Raw genomic sequence first — 17,756 nt, 5'->3', positions numbered from 1 at the left:
AAAATGCAAATAAAGAATGTAAACAGTTTTGTCCTGGTAGCACAGGAAGACAAAATTCTCAATGATAAGAAAAAAACAAAATTGGAGTCATCCGAATGTTCAGAGTTTCAGTGGGTTCAAGGGGTAGCACTACTTTAAATTACCCCCGATTTAGGAGTTTTATAAACAAGTTTTTGATAATCTTAAATTCAATTAAAAAGTATGGCTGCAGGAGTACTTCCTCAATGGGCCTGATTCTGATCTCAACTACACTGGTGTAAAACCAGAATTACTCCAGAGAAGTAAAATGTCCAAATGTACACTGTTGCATTTAAGGTCATAATCTGACCCACTGAGTTCAGTGTGTGTGTATGCACGTGCGAATCCAACAGGGATAAGAGGTTGCTCTCATTGGCAGTTACAATATTTGTTCAAAATACTTGCAGCTTTAGCTCTTACACAAACCTTTTTCCCCCTCTTTGGAATGCTTGGCACATTCATTTTAAGAACCGTACACTGAGACAGCTGCTGTCGGCAGAGAAAATTTCCATCTAGCTCTTTCATATTCAAGCTGGGATGTACAAAATGTTGCAAGATAATTTTCTCATCTCCAGTCTGTCTGGCAATGGTTTTCCTCTTATAAAAAGCCTAGGAAAGCCAGTCTCCAAGCTGTGCAGTGGCTACAGCAATGGATAGGAGTTCCCTGTTCCATTTTGGGCTTATAATCAGCCAAATCTTCACAAAATGGAGGTCAGGTTTGAAAAGCAATTTTCTTAAAATTATTTGATTCATTTAGTGTAACAGAAAAAACAAAGACCTCCTCCCCCACATACACACATTTCTGTTTTTAATGGCTGCCACTGTAGACATAAATATAAAATCTATTTGTTATTTCAAACATAGATAGAATTAAGGAGTCAATGCTTACAACATGGGAAACCAAAGAAAGAAATCCCACAAATTGCTCGTTATTTTAATGCACTACTTCCTTCTGCATTCAGCTAATACTGAAGAGCATTCCATCTCAGGGCCATAGATCCTACTTTCTATGGGTTAACTTTCAGACTACATTTACCAGGAGGCACTGAATTTGAGCTTCATCTAACTGAATACAAATTGTCTACTTAAACCAAACCTCTCCAGGGTATAGTTCCCTTAAGAGCAAAGAAGCTTCTACTGAAAGAATCCTCCAAGGAGAGGAAACTTCTCGAAGACGGGAAGTAAACTTAGAGATTCAAACAACACATACTATAAATGCTCATTCCAAAACTAAAACAAAACAAAAGATCTGTCTAAAAGAAAAGAGAAAGGAGACATTTTCACATAAGAAATTATGTTCAAACAATAAAGCTCCCTCAATTCTACCCTAATGCTCAAGGAAGTGGTTCTCCACCATGGCGAGGGCTCTGTTTCACATTTGTTCACATACTTTTTTAGTTGGGTACCGACTTCTTAAGAATGGATTTTATGACACCATCTTTGTTAGATAATTTCCACTGACGCATGAACCAGCATCAGATCAAATTTTACTTTTAAGCATGGGTTTCCCTCAGTGAAAGACCTACACTCTTGAAGAAAATCCTCACAGTAAGAGTAAAGGAGGAAAACAAAGAATTCATTACTTTATCAATACAGAATATGTGAGAGTTTGGTCGCATCATCCCTTTGCAATCAAAGGCTATGTCTACACTAGCATACATGTGTCAATGCTTTAACCCCACTGTTGTCCACTTCTAAACCCCAGAAGCTCATATAAAGGGAAAGTAAGTCAGCACATCTGAAGGGTGTGGGTAAGTACCTGCCTCAGTCTGTGGCACAGTCCTGAAGCCGTGCCAGTATGCAGCATAGACAGGGATAGAGGGTGTGTATTATGTCTTAAGTTTCAGTAGTAATCCACCCCAGTCCCACAATGCACTGAACCCTTTTCTTCCTGATCGTTATCCAGTCTGTACAGGTCCCTGTCCCCCATTTTCATTGGTAGTAGTGAGCTGTGCTGACTGCAACAGAAAAGCTTTCCACTACATTCTTTTGATCAGTACAGGTGACCGTGAATCCTGGTCTGAAAAACGTTGCCTGGCCTGCTGGCAATACCTGGGTGCTAATCACTGTGTGGTCAGAGTACAGTGTCCTCCATGACTTCACCTGGAATGACAAGAACATTTACCTCTACCAGGAAATTTTATCTAGGCTGGAGCAGGTGGGCATTACATGGACTCGAGCCCAGTGCCTGGAATTCATCAAGGACTTGAGGCTTCTGTACAGGAGGGCAGAAGATTCCAACAGTGATTATGGGAGGGCTTGCCACCCATGCCCCTTCTACGATGATCTGGACTAGGTGCTGTCCAAGACTTCTGGTGCAGACACTAAAGTGGCTCATGACCTCCTCCTCAACCCTACCGGCCTCATTGTCCAATGGGATGCTGATGAGGGCCAGAGAAAGGCTGCAGGAAAGGCCAGGGCTGCAGTAGCGACAGTGGAGGATTCTCTGGAAGACCCAGAAGTCAAAAAGCATGTGATGCTGCACCTATACAGAGGAGCCAGTTGTGGAAGCCCCACGTGATGAACCAAGGAAGACCCTGAGCCAGAATCCAAGACTGGTAAGTTACAATGGACCCCCACATAACCCCTCCCCCCAGTATCCCCTCTTCCTTTGGTGTATATTCCTGACTTTAGGCTCAGCTCCTGCTTAAATGGTCCCCGAGCAAGACATGGCTATAAATAAACGATTTTATTGAGTTCTGATGAACCACTACTATACAGTTGGCAGAAGCTATAAAATAGATCATTTTTCTTTAACAATTGTGCCTTTGTTACCATACAGGCAGCTATGGTCCTGGGGCCATAAGGACTGCAGGAAGAAGGGGGTGGGTTTAGAAAGGGCCTGGGTGGAGATATATCAATACTAGAAAACTTAGGCCAGGTCTACACTACAGACCTATATCGGTATAACTACATTGCTCAGTGTGTGAAAAATCAAACTCGCCCTCTGTTTAGACAGTGCTATGTTGGCAGGAGAGCTTCTACCATCAACATAGCTACTACTTCTCAGGGAGGTGTATTAACTATGCTGATGGGAGAGGCGATCCCATTGGCGTAAGAGTGTCTTCACTTACACACTATAGCAATGCAGCTACTCCAATGCAGCGTTTTCAGTGTAGACCTGCCCTTATTGGTTTTGTCTAAAGCAGTGGTTCTCAAACTTTAGTAACTTGAAGACCCTCATTTTGATTTCAAATTTTTTCCGTGGACCCCAAGTGCCCTGCTCAGCTCCAGGCTCTGCCCCCATTCCACCCATTCCCCCAGGGGTTTCAGCTACCAAGAGGGTAACCATTCCACTAGGGTGGCAGGAGTAGCCCCCCAGAGACAGCAGAGGCAAACAAAAAAGGACCTACTCATTGACATGGACAGGATGAACCCGGATCAGGTTCAATTTCTCAAGGCATGGGAGGATCGGGCTATTGAACAGGAAGAGACACTGATGAACCAGGTAGAAAGCATGCCATAGGGAATGGGAGCATTCCCTAATAGAGAGGCTGATAGAATTAGTTCCCAGATGATTTCAGGTCCTCCTGCTGCTGTGGGCATTGCACCTCTCTGTGAACTGCCACCTCCATTTCCTGCTCCTCCGGCTGCCATCCAGGGTGCTGCTGAGGTGGAAAACCAAACTCCCCTATGTAGGAACCTGTAAGGCTTCCGGGACCACGCACCACGCCAGCACCTGCCTGAAACCCCTTGCAGTGGGTTGCCCCAAGCATCCAGGAGGGGAATGATGAGCATGCAGGAGATCCTGAAACTGACAAATAACAGGAGAATGGGTACACCCCCACCCCAAAGCAAATGCTGAGTGCTCCCGATAAGAGAGGTTTATGAACAGTGAAGGCAGAAGAACAAACCCAACCCTAAGGTGTTAACCAGTGGAGGTGTCCTGGTATAATTGTGAATTGTCACAGGAACAAAAGGCTAATATCCTTCAGCTACAGGGGAACAAGACACTTACAAAGTTATGAAATACCACAAGTGTGAGAGCTTGTCCCTCTCACCAACAGAAGGTGGTTCAATAAAAGATATTACATACCTTGTCACTCTAATATCCTGGGACCGACTGGCCTACAACACTGAATACAATGTTCCCTCATGTGCTTTTCCTGCAGCTGCTCAGGATGTGAAGGTGTCCCTTGGCATAGGCAAATGTCATCCTCTGCCTCCCTGCCATGCCAAGATGTGTGGGCATATGGCATCCCTGATTTCCCTTACCTACTGGGAATCAGGACCGGTTTGCACCTGGGCTGGATCGGGCTGCCTATACAGAGTTTGTAAGCCATTCTTGCTCCCCTTTATGCTCACGAGCCCCACGTGCATTATGGCATGTGTAGCACATGATGATTATACAAACAGTATTGGCTACACTTGCATCCAGATGGGTGCACTGGCCATGCTAATGAGATTTCAATCTACCAAATTGCATTCCATCACCACTCTGCAGCTACTGAGTTTGTAACTCTATTCCCTTTTTTCCAGGGCCACTGATGTTGGACTTTGGTTTCATGAGACAAGTTAACAGGAGCAAGTATGTGAGCCTCTCCAAAACAACAATTGACACATATGTGCCATGGAGATTCATATCATTTCTGGAGAATAAAGTCCCTTATTCCCCTTTCAAGTATAATTCCGATCTCCGGAGCATGCTGGAGTCATGAACCTTTACAGTGGTTCCCATGTTGGTGTTCATGAATCTGCCTCTATGGTCCACTAAACCCTGTAGAACAAGAGACGAGTAACCTTTTCGGTTCACATACTTTTGGTGGTCAAAGTATTTCCACATGGGTGCCATTGATGGCCGCTGCATAATTCGGAAACCCCATCCTCTGCAATTCAGCTATTGCTTCTGGAACTTTTCTTACGGCAACCAGCCCTGTGCAGATCACAATATTAATTGCCTCACAGACCTGCACAACTGCAACCCTGACAGTGGACTTCCCAACTCCAAAATGGTTTGCCATGAGCTAGTAGTTGTCTTGTGTTGCCAGTTTCCACAGGACAATAGCTTTTATATACACCTTGTACATGGTAGGTTGCAGGGATGCTACTAGCAGACTTGGCTTTTGTATCAGATATGCACTGCCTACAGAGCTTCTCATAGAGATATACCAGAGATGTGTCTTCCATGAAACCCTTTAATGTTCTGCCAGGTATGGCTGAGATTATTTTAAACCCAGTGGCTAAAATGTATAACACATCTTAGCATTCCAGTGCAATAGCCACCAGCTTCTGCACTGGTATGGCTTTCCTGAATTAATATTCTGGCACTAGAAGTTTGGTGCTAGCTCCTCACACAGCTCCATGAAGGTCAGTTTCCTCATTTGGAAGTTCTGAAGCCCCTGGTGGTCATCCCAAGTTTCCAAAAGGATGTGATACCACCACAGTGTGCTGGTTCTGCTGCACCAGAAGAGATGGTCCACACAGGGGCATACTGTGGCAATACCAACACTCACCATAGCTGTACCCTGGGAGCTGAATGAATTGCCATTCACCCTCAAGGGCAGCCTTCTTTGACATGACATAAAGTTCTCTCCAAATTCCATTCAGCATTTTTCTGATTGCCTACTCCACCACATTTGTCTCTCAATAAGAAGCAAGAGCAGAACCCAATCATCATCCAGTTGTTCCATGTCTTCTATGCAGTTTGTCAGGAGGAAGACCTGAGCAGGAATTGCCATAAGAAAATGTGTGCAGATGGGGGGACAGCACCAAGAATACATAGCAAAGAGGTTCCTAGACTGTCCCCCTGTGATGCGCAAAACCCTGAGGTCTTGCCTCTGAAACAGTAGCACAGCATAACAGAAGCATCAGTGTGGATGTGGATATATGCATGTACAAAGCACTATTCTTCTGTTCAGAAGAGCATATGGGGACACTCAGCATGGGTACAGAGAACATGCATAAGCATATACACAGGCAAGCAACTGAGTATGTGCACCAGTGTAGACAAGGTGAGTTTGGAAAGCCAGAGCCCTTCCATTCATGTCGTAAATGGCTGATATTTAACACCTTTGAAAGTTAGTAAAGTAGTAGATGGACAACTTACTTAATTTTAAATAGGACGGGCCATCATCTTACAGGGAACCAAAATGCTCCTGGGGTAAGGAGAAGAACTGGATTCTTTCCTGTACACCAATAGCTCTTATAACTTCAACCACTGTACAAAGTTATAGGTGTGCAGAGTGATTTCCCTTTGAGGGTGTTAGTCTTAATCTTCTCTCGTAAGGAAGTTCCCCTACAAATTGTGTCCCATGATGCTAATCATTTTTGCCACCCTTCCCTAAACTGTTAAGTGTGTTCATTCATGGTCAGGTGCTCACATGTCTATTATGAGACGTATTCTGCAATTTGCAATATTAAACTGCCTTCTTTGCATCCACAAATAGATATTGGAGCTCATTAATCTTCTTTTGCTGTTATTTCCAATTCAAATTACACTATAAACATTGAAATATGTTTATGGTCATTATTCAAATAAGGGTAGTTTTTATTTTGTGTTGTAAGTAAGCAGTGGAAAACTAAAAGTTTTGAATACATAAAATATAAGTTTTTATAATCCTGAAGAGACACATCTCACAGTGATAACATAATATTTAATTCACTTGCTGGGATGTAAAACAGATAAAACTTTAAATATAGAGTTTTGTGTCAAAGGATTGCAGCTGGCTTTATACTCTCTATTTGGGTACAACATAGATTTAAAAACCATTTTATTAATTTCCTTTTTTGGTTAGTAACACAAACCATCTGCTGTATCCACCAGACAGACTTTTTGCATACAAAGGGAATAGTTATTAAAATACACAGTAAACAATAAGGCATACAATCGCATTTGCAGAAGTGCTTCCCTTATTGTGCCTGTATTGAACATTCTAAAGAAGAACTGGTCAATTAAACAGCCCTCATTAGTTGACTTGGAACCACTTTAGATATAAATTCTAGGGTTTAGTCAAGGAATTCAGTACCTCTTATCTGTTTTCCAATTCATTCCATTCCCAGTGTTGGTTTCTAATGAGCTTATTTAAAGAAAAGAAAGTCACACTGTAAATAAAGTGCTCGGTGTTGAACCTGCCCCTGATGTGCATGAGAACGGTTCAGAGTGGTATCCAGGGTGAAGGAACTGTGCCCTGTGTTAAGTGATGGATTGTCTGGGATTTCCTACTCCAGTATAGGGGAAGACTGGAGAAGGGCTCTGATGAGACGGTGTGGCATGGAGTAGCGGAAAAACAGGAGTCACAGAAAATTCTCCAAGAGTTTCAGCAGATCCAGCGACAAGAGAGACAGTCGTTGCTAACCTGGCTAGCAGAACAACAACTGAGCCTACAGCAATTTATTACAGGCTAGGCGCAGGTACAGCAACAGCTCACAGAGAAGCTGGTGAGTGCCCTGATTAACATTTGAGAGAGCAGCATCAGGAGCAGGCTGGGAGAAGAGGGAATGGGCCCACTGTTTGGCTCCCTACCTCTTGGGAGATGCACAAGTGGCATATATGGTACTGAGTGATGCATAGCAGCTGACTGCTATATACTAAAAGCAGTCATCCTAGACTGAATGGGGGCAATCTGCCAAATCATACAGCCAGAAGTTTTGGTTGGCAAGGTGGTCAGAGGGGACACACCTTAGGACCTTTGCCCAAAAATTAACTGAGTGATCCACAAGGTGACTGAGGCCTGAGGAATGGGGGAGGTCATGGACTCCATTATTTTGAAGCAGCTATTAAAAAGTGTCCCTAAGGTCACTAGCTTTTTGTGCAGAAACACTTACCCGCCACTTTAGAAGCTGCCATAAAACTCACTGAGGAGTTTGTAAAGGCTGCCATCTCTGATAAACAAGTCCATCCATTCAGAGGACATGACCCGGGGAAGGAAAAGTGGAGAGTTACTGCCAATAAAGATACCAGAAAAGAAGAGAGGACAAGGAGACCCACACCATGATATTGTTGTCTTACTAGTGTCTGGGTTCAGGACATTTGAAAAACAATTGCCTCTATACGGACTGTAATTTTGCTGAGTCCTGTGAGTGGACAGAAACCTTGGGGGGCAGCCAAAACAGACACACCATTTCAGTGAAACTTGGGTACCAACGTGGGACAGACCTGATAAATTCTGTTGCAGAGTACTCATTGATCAGAAGAGACAGAGTGAAGCCCTATTACTGCAGTTCTCAAACTGTGCGTCGGGACCCCAAAGTGGGTCGGGACCCCATTTTAATGGGGTCACCAGGGCTGGCATTAGACTTGCTGTGGCCTGAGGCTAGAGCCTAAGCCTCACTATGCAGGGCTAAAGCCGAAGCCTGAGCACAGCCCTGGGCCACTGGGCTCAGGTTACAGGCCCCCTGCATGGGGCTGAAGCCCTGGGGCTTCAGCTTTGGCCACCCCACCTTCCTTCCTCCCAGGGTGGTGGGGCTTGGGCTAGCTCAGCCTTCATTCTCTCCTCCTGGGGTTGTATAGTATTTTTTGTTGTCAGAAGGGGATCACAGTGCAATGAAGTTTGAGAACCCCTGTCTGATTAGATGGTGCTAGGAGACATAGTAAAACTGACATGTATTCACAGGGAGGAGAAAATCTGCCCAGTAACCAAAGTAACTCTAGATTTCAGGGAACATTTAGATAGAAGTAGGTTGGGGTGGTCAGGAACTTGCCCCAGTTGGTATTAATCAAAACAGATTGGAGCCTTTTTCTTTTAAGGGAGGTGGGGGAGGAATATACAGAGACCCAAATGGCCAGAAAGGGCAGGACCAGATGGGAGAGGTATCAAGGAATAGGCCTGGAAGCCATAGGGGGGCTAGAATAAAAAGAAATGGGGCATTTTAGATGGGAGACAAGCCAAGAATCCAATGGCCTAAGGAAGACCCCAAGATAGAGGAGAATACAAAGGAGGCAAAACTAGAACAAGGTGTTGCAAATGCAGAAGGCATAAGGAGAAGTAAAAATATTGAGAATCACAGGGATCTGGTACAAGAACGAGCAGATGTGGATGTAGAAAGTAACCTGGATAAGATAGGAGTAAGGGATACTTTACAAGCAGAGGAGTCCCATAGGGCAATGGGTTACTCTGGAGTGAGGACAGGTGGGCAGAAATGGAGATGTGGGGGTTACCCCCTCCATTGTAGTGGACCTTTTGTGGGTGGAAGAGGGAGCGGGGAGAGCCAGGGGAAGGAAGGGAGAGGGCACAGTGGCCTCCAGAAGGAAGGTAGAACCTGAGGAGAGAAAATGTCCTGGGAAAGGAAAGGAAAGGAAAGGAAAGGAAAGGAAAGGAAAGGAAAGGAAAGGAAAGGAAAGGGAGAGACGTGTGTGACAGACTGTGAGTAGCCAAAGGCTGACTCACTTTATGCACTTTAGAACCATCCACATATGATGTAAATAGAGGTGGTAATAGTTTAAGTACTAAGTGATTAACTAATTAGCTGGGTGATTCTATGGGAAGAGGCAGTAGAGAGGGGGAGGCTGGAAGGAAGGGCCAGAGAAGCCCAGGATCTCAAGGCAGTATGATCTCTCCCACCTCTCACCGTGTGTCTACGTAGAATGTAAGAACCTTGAGCTGTGGGGAACTTGTTCTGTTATATTCACAGTGTAAACAAAGTGTTGAACTTGCCACGGGTGTGCATGAGGACTGTTCAAAGAGGAACCAAGGGTGAGGAAACTCTGCCCTGTGACAGACGGTGATATAACTAATGCCAGTCAACATGGGTTTATGGAAAATAGATCCTGTCAAACTTACTTTTTTTTTCATGAGGGTACAAGTTTGGTTGATAAAGGTAATAGTGTTGATGTAATGTGCTTAGAGTTCTGTAAGAAATTCAAAATGGTACTGCACAACATTTTGATTAAAAAACTGGAACGATATAAAATTAAATGGATTAAAAACTGGCTAACTGATAGTAATGTAATTGAAAATGAGGAATCACCATCGATCAGGTGTTTCTAGTGGGGTCCCAGAGACTGGTTCGTGGCCCTACGCTATTTAAATTTTTTATCAGTGACCTGGAAGAAAACATAAAATCATCACTGATGAAGTTTGCAGATGACACAAAAATGTGGGGAGCAGTAAATAATGAAGTGGACAGGTCACTGGTACAGAGAAATCTGGATCGTTTGGTAAGCTAAGTTCAAGAAAATAATGTGTTTCAATATGGTTAAATTTAGGAACAAAGAAAGTAGGCCATAATTACAGGATGGGGGATTCTATCATGAAAAACAGTGACTGAAAAATATTTGGGGATTGTAGTAGATAGTCAGCCGAACACAATATCCTAGTGCGACACTGTGGCCAAAAGGACTAGTGCGATCCTTGCATACATAAACAGGGGAACGTTATTTTACCTCTCTATTTGGTACAGGTGCGATCACTACTAGTCATGCGAGTTCTGATGTACAAGAAGGATGTTGATAAATTGGATAAGCTTCAGAGAAAGGGCCACAAGAATGATTAAAGAATTAGAAAACACACCTTATACTGATACACTTAAAGAGCTCAATCTATTTATCTTAACAAAGAGAAGATTAAGGTGTGACTTGATTATACTCTGTGAGTACCTACATAAAGAACACATATTTAATAATTGGTTCATCAATCCAGCAGAGAAAAGTATAACATGGTCCAATGGCTGAAAGTTGAAGCTAGACAAATTCAGACTGGAAATAAGGTGTAATTTGTTTTTAAAAAAGTGAGAGTAATTAACCACTGGAACAATTTACTCAGGGATTCTCCATCCCTGATCATTTTAAAACCAAGATTGGATATTTTTATAAAAGTTTTGGAGTAGGAATTATTTTGGAGAAGTTCTATGGCCTGAGTTATACAGGAATGTCAGACTTGATGATGACTATGGTCCCTTTTGGCCTTGAAATCTGTGAATCTCACAGTAATACAGGACAACTTTGCCATTACTTTATGCAAGGAAGTGATAGATATTTAGAATTCTGTTGTAATTTCTTAAAAAGGTCCTTGGAGGACAGGCCTGACTGCAAGTGATTTAGAGACTTTTTTCCAGTTTTAGTAACTTTTTGTGTTGGAATTCTGTCAGCAAAATGTATCTTCAAAGCCATTTTATCCAGAGCATTTATTACTCAACCAGGTTCATGGAGTGAATAATATTTCCCTGTTGTAACACCATTTTTCTTCCATTGAACTTTCTCCATATCATTTGGAAAAGGGCTACCAAAACTTCCTGTTAGAAAATGACCAGAAAATAAAGGTGAACTTTTGCATCCAACTCCTGACCTGAATAAAATGAGCTTTCACTAAAGGCAGTGACAGGATTCTGCTCTCAGTTACACTGGTATAATACATGCAGGGTGACTTCACTGACGATATTTGATTTACTCTGGATTTACATCAGTGTAACTGAGAACAGAATTTGGTCCGGTGACTTTTAAATGCCAGACATCAGGAATGATTGAAAATCTGCAACTGAAGCTTGATTATTAGAAAATATATATTGAATTTCTTTGTGACTGCTCCTGCTACTTAATCCTAGCAATAACCATGGTGACCGTTGTACAGAAATGCACACAGAGGTCAAATTCAATAAAACCTGCTGTGTCACAAAGCACTGACTAATTTAACTCTTCTCAGGCTGGTTGTTGCCATTTCCCATGAATTAAACATACAATAGATGCAGGTATTTTTATACCTCCATTTACTATGTCTGCATAAAATGTACAGATGAGTTTGAACTAGTCTGTGTAAACCAGAAATTGTTTTTATGATAGCATAGATCTTCATACCACTTATCCAGCCTGCAATATGCATGCTGTGTCACCATACAGCATACATTAACAGCTAAAGGATTTTGATACTGTTTAATCCCCAATAAAATTATTTGTCAATGTTTTCTGCCCTGTTAATCCAAACTATTCACATTCAACTCAGATTCCTCTGTACAAAGCAGCAGCCTGACTGTCTAAAGGGTTTAAGTTTATGTGCAATAAAATGATATTATGTTTCCTTCTGATTGGAAAGTTGTGCTATCTAGGGGATTACAGTGGTATTGCACCAACCATCAGACAGACACTGGTGGAAGTGGGAGGGAGACAGGGGATTTTGTCAGTTTAAAAATGACTTTTTGTAAGAAATCAAAAGAAACTACAAAACAAAAACCACCACCCCACCCCACCCTGTGGCCCAACTTTGTCTTTCACAAGCTTTAATCCTCTCGGGGGGTTTTCCACGGGCTTCATGGACTACTCTATGAAACATGCTGTCATACTGATCACATTGCAAGAGGACACTTAAAAAAACAGAGCGTGATAACCTTCATTGTCAAATGGAAGGCAAAAAGGTGGCAACTGCATTCAGATGAGGTGGTTTTTTTTTTTTCTCTTTTTAAAGCTACGTAGGAAGGTAGAAAGACAGAAGATCTTGTCAACCTGGAATATGTTTGCCTGGTGGTTGCCAAGAATAAAAGATTCACAGGGTGGATGATAGTCCTCTCAACGTTTTTTTATTTTTTGTCAGAATTTAAAATAAGGAGAATTGCAGATTAAGAGACTGTTGCTCTTACAGGAGATCTGTAGATTCTCTTATTTAGCAAAAAATATGCTTTGAGAATAAAGTAAATCAGATTAGACTATTACCCACCATCTCCACTTTAGAACAGCTTATTTTCTGGCAGAAAATCTCAGGCTGTTATGGATCCTCTTTAATAAGAGACATAACACAACTATGTTTTAATATTATTGGAGAAAAATGCATCATATTCTCCTTTCTCATATATTGGTTTAAAGTAGAAGTTAAATGTTTTAAAACAAAGGGAGAATGAGCCCTTATTATACAAGCATCTATCAATATTATACAGAATACCAAAATGCCAAAAAATAATGAAAACTCTGTAGTCTTCTTGAAACTAATCAATTTGCTGAATTTTCACTAGGGCTTGTTTTGTTTCCCTTCTTCTCTTTGCTGGGTTAAACCCTGTAGACCAGCTATCCTATCTAATGGGATCTGTGCTAATGCTAATTCTTTTCAAAGACAACTGTGATCTTTAAACTGATTTGTTTTCTATTACTTATTTTATTGGTTTAATATCAGTTAATTCTCCTTTTGGGGGTTTCCCTTACACTTTATAATCCTCAGCTGAATGAAATAATGTCTTTTGGAGTTGAAAATCTACCCACAAGGAAAACAGGGAAATAATTTTTAATCGTCAGTGTCATAAATATAAAGGGAAGGGTAAACCCCTTTGAAATCCCTCCTGGCCAGGGGAAAGCTCCTCTCACCTGTAAAGGGTTAAGAAGCTAAAGGTAACCTCGCTGGCACCTGACCAAAATGACCAATGAGGAGACAAGATACTTTCAAAAGCTGGGAGGAGGGAGAGAAACAAAGGGTCTGTGTGTCTGTCTATATTCTGTCTTGGCCGGGGATAGACCAGGAATGGAGTCTTAGAACTTTTAGTAAGTAAGCTAGCTAGGTATGTGTTAGATTATGATTTCTTTAAATGGCTGAGAAAAGAACTGTGCTGAATAGAATAACTATTTCTGTCTGTGTATCTTTTTTGTAATTTAAGGTTTTGCCTAGAGGGGTTCTCTGTGTCTTTGAATCTAATTACCCATCCTGATTTTACAGGGGGGATTTCTTTATTTCTATTTACTTCTATTTTTATTAAAGTCTTCTTGTAAGAAAACTGAATTCTTTTTCATTGTTCTCAGATCCAAGGGTTTGGGTCTGTGGTCACCTATGCAAATTGGTGAGGCTTTTTATCCAACATTTCCCAGGAAAGGAGGGGTGCAAGTGTTGGGAGGATTGTTCATTGTTCTTAAGATCCAAGGGTCTGGGTCTGTAGTCACCTAGGCAAATTGGTGAGGCTTTTTACCAAACCTTGTCCAGGAAATGGGGTGCAAGGTTTTGGGAAGTATTTTGGGGGGAAAGACGCGTCCAAACAGCTCTTCCCCAGTAACCAGTATTAGTTTGGTGGTGGTAGCGGCCAATCCAAGGACAACGGGTGGAATATTTTGTACCTTGGGGAAGTTTTGACCTAAGCTGGTAAAGATAAGCTTAGGAGGTTTTTCATGCAGGTCCCCACATCTGTACCCTAGAGTTCAGAGTGGGGGAGGAACCTTGACAGTCAGCTTTGTAGGTGATTTTTGTCGCACATCATTCACATTACTGTATTTGTAAGTGAGGAGTTTGTTCTCAGTATGGTACCCCATGTTAAATTCCACTGCATGAAAATAATGTGATCAGCACAAAGGAAGTCTACCTAAACCTAACCTAAGAAAATCCTCCAATAAATAGCCTCTTGTCTTAAGCAACCATTCTGAAGTATCCCTATGTTGTTTACAGAACATTCTTATTCAGCTATTTAAAAGAGTTATGTTTCTACTAGGAGGCCATTTTTGATGGCCTTGCATGTGAATTCTTGAAGACAAGCATCACAGCATAAATTTTCCAACATACGTTGTGCCCATTAATCTGAAAGGGTAATTATCACTGACAAGAACTAAGCACAGTATAGCGTGATGACACACAAGCTACCTCCTACAAAACAGCTCTGCCATGCCAATGAACCTTTTGACTTCCTGCAGTATTGACTTCCTAGACAGACATCCAACTGCTAATGGCTTTTAAAAAAATGGTATTAAACTCTGGTTGTTTACCTGGGACCAAAATATATATTTGAACCCAATTATCAAAAGGTGAAATGTTGGGCTGTAGAGTAGACTGTATATATTTCTAAAGAAACTGCATGCTCCTGCTAGCATTTTTACCAGGGTTTTTTGGATTAACCAATGTTACTTTAATATCACTGATTCATGCAGAATGTATGGTCTTTGTTTCATCTCTCTGTTGTTCTCTTCCAAAGTTTTAGGAGGGTATAAGGTATAAGGCACAGCAATCATTTTTGTGGGAGATTTTTAAGGACACAAAGGGGAGTTAGTGTCCCAATTCCCAAATCTCCTCCACTCCCCTTTATTTTGAAATGGTAAATTCTGAGGTAAGGCTGTAGTTGACCCACTGTTCTTAAAATCTTCCTGTTTTGCATTTTAGTATGTGTTGGCTTTAACTAAGCCTGCAAGGATCAATCTCTTGATAATTTTATTGCACACACTACCAATACAATTAATTATGTAGCACTTGTGATGACCATTTGAAATTAAGCCTTCAGACCCAGATTTCCAGTTTTCTTTACAAGACTGAAACAGAAACAACCAAGGAAATGATATATATAAATAATCTGTAAAACGGCAGGGGTAAATAGCTCTTTTCTCTTTTACAGATTCAGTATCTTGTCTACAAATTACTGCCCCATAACCTAGTAATTAATCTTCACTCAGTTCAGTTCTGCACTGCAGGATTATCAGACACCCCACTGAAGTGAATCATGAAAGCACTTTTTCATGTCACAGCCAGTTCTCCCATGAACCATAGCTCTGCAAATAAAACAAGCATGTATTGGATGCATTTTGGTTTATTTGTTTTTAGATCTGTATTATTTTCTCCTCCAAATCTAATGTAAATTAGGAAATGCACAGAGGTCACCAAAGGTTGCAAAATAGTTCCTCTCCTGTGGTCTGAACTTTACCATTTAAGATAGGTTGAAGTCTTTGCAGAGCACTGTTCCTAATGCCAACCAACCAGGGCAGCAACCAGGGCAGCAAGGATCAAAGGTTGGTTTTTAACTCTGAACTAAATAAGCAGTACAGACTCAAATAGGGTGTCCTTTTCCCTCCGTTTCCAGTAGAGAGATGTGCAACATCATAAAAACCATGATATCCCAATTACTACCCTTGTTGATAGGCTAAGGATGGAATGGCCATGGACACTCATGTATTCTCTCACTATTCAGGAAATTCCTCCGAGCCATGTCTAAAACACACTGATTGGGTGGGGTGGGGTGGGGAAACTACACATGGTTATTGGTTCTATACCAGATTTTTAGTCTGTGGAGATTTCACCAGCACTAACTTCCATAAATATATATTTTTAAAAACCATGTGAGGCATTTTCTTTATTCAGAACAATGTAAACAGATAAGCCATATAACTATATCCATATAATCCCTCAGGTTTAAGAAGTCAGACCTGCTCTGCTTTGTCTCAGGTCCTTTTTTCATATGGTGAAGAACTGGTCTTAATATATTTTGATAGGAAAACCTCCTTCTGAGTTCCAGGCTGTATGTAAAATAAATGAAGATGATGCATAAATGTGATCAATATGCTTTGCAATATACACTAGAGCAGCAGATGGAAAATATTAAAAATGGCTTTATTACATGACAGGAAAGTGAACTTGGATGTTCACTGATGGATGAGAATGTGTGCAGAGCAGGATGGTAGCTGATGCTAGTGTTTTCAAACTTCCCAGCTGAACTTAAAACACAATGATCTGAGAACACAATGATCAAGAAATGTGTAGCAACAAACTTTTCACAGACTGAACACACATTAAACAGTTTAAGATGTACAAGGATTTAAGACACTACTAACCCTATTGTTTCAAAAAGAGGCATTCAAATACCTAATTAATTTTTCATTTGTTTTATAGCTCTAGCAGATGTTGCATTTTCACACATTAGCTCATCGCTGAGATGCTTGCTTAAAAAAAAGGTCTTTGTTAAATTCCAAAATAAAGAATTTTCCAAAACTCACACAGAATGAAAGGTGGGTGTGTGAAACATTGACTGAATGATTACTGCATTGGAAATACCATGGATTTCACTCTGGGGATGGTAAATCTTTAGCATATACTTTACTACTACAATATATTCATGATCCGGCAATTAAAAGAGCCAAGAATGCCCTGATGACCATAGTAAAGACAAAGGCACACACAAGAAACTCCCCTGGAAGGGGTTGGAACTGAAAGCCTGAAAATGTCTATGGATGCTCTGTTGTGGAAACCACCACAGTCTCAGACTTCCATTGAGGCTATTACACCTAAATGGCAGAAAATTGATTTGGCCAACTTGCAAAATCAAGACCTTACCATAGCTAAATTGAGCCTAGACAGAGATTCCAACTGAATATAAAGGAGTTCCCTTAAAGATATACAACCCCCTGATGGAGAATCAATCTGGGTAGCCAAAGCCAGTGATCAGTTGGTTTGGATTAGACAGCAATGTAAAACTAATTCTACTTACATGTGTTATGATTTACCCACTGAAGGGCACCAAGGTGTTAAAATACACTGGAAAGAATACAGCAGATTCGTTGGTGGGCATGGATAAATAGGGATGTTAGGCAATATGTAGAAAGTTATCTAGTAGTATGCACAAATAAATTTTGAATCTGACAAGAAAATAGCAAATAGAAGGTTCATGGATTTGACTCCAAATTTATTATATTGGGCCACTGCCAAAAATGGCCAGAGAAAATATATATGCCTTTGTCATTGTGGATGCTTTCTCCAAATGGGTAAAACAATCTGGACAAGAAACAATAAGGCAGTTGCTACTGTTAAAGTTCTACTTAAGGAGATCTTTACCAATAAGATAATGCATAACATCAGAATAATGCTGGGAATATAGCAGAAATATCATATGGCTTATCATCCAGAGTCATCAGAACTGGTAGGAAGAAGTAATAGAACTTTGAAGTATGCTTACTACATACCTTAAAAAAATTAAAAGACTAAAACATTAAATTGCCTTAATACTGATGGTGCTTCAAGGTACTCCAAACAGGATAGTTTCCTCTGAAATCAAGACAGGACATACAATGGTGTTACCTGAACACTTGCTTTGTGCTGTGCCAGGCTTGGTACAACACACTGTTGTAGTTGATCAATGGTTACTACAGC

Source organism: Eretmochelys imbricata, chromosome 6 (genome assembly GCF_965152235.1).
Source record: "Eretmochelys imbricata isolate rEreImb1 chromosome 6, rEreImb1.hap1, whole genome shotgun sequence".
Classification (NCBI taxonomy): Eukaryota; Metazoa; Chordata; order Testudines; family Cheloniidae; genus Eretmochelys; species Eretmochelys imbricata.
This window is presented reverse-complemented; position numbering follows the sequence as displayed.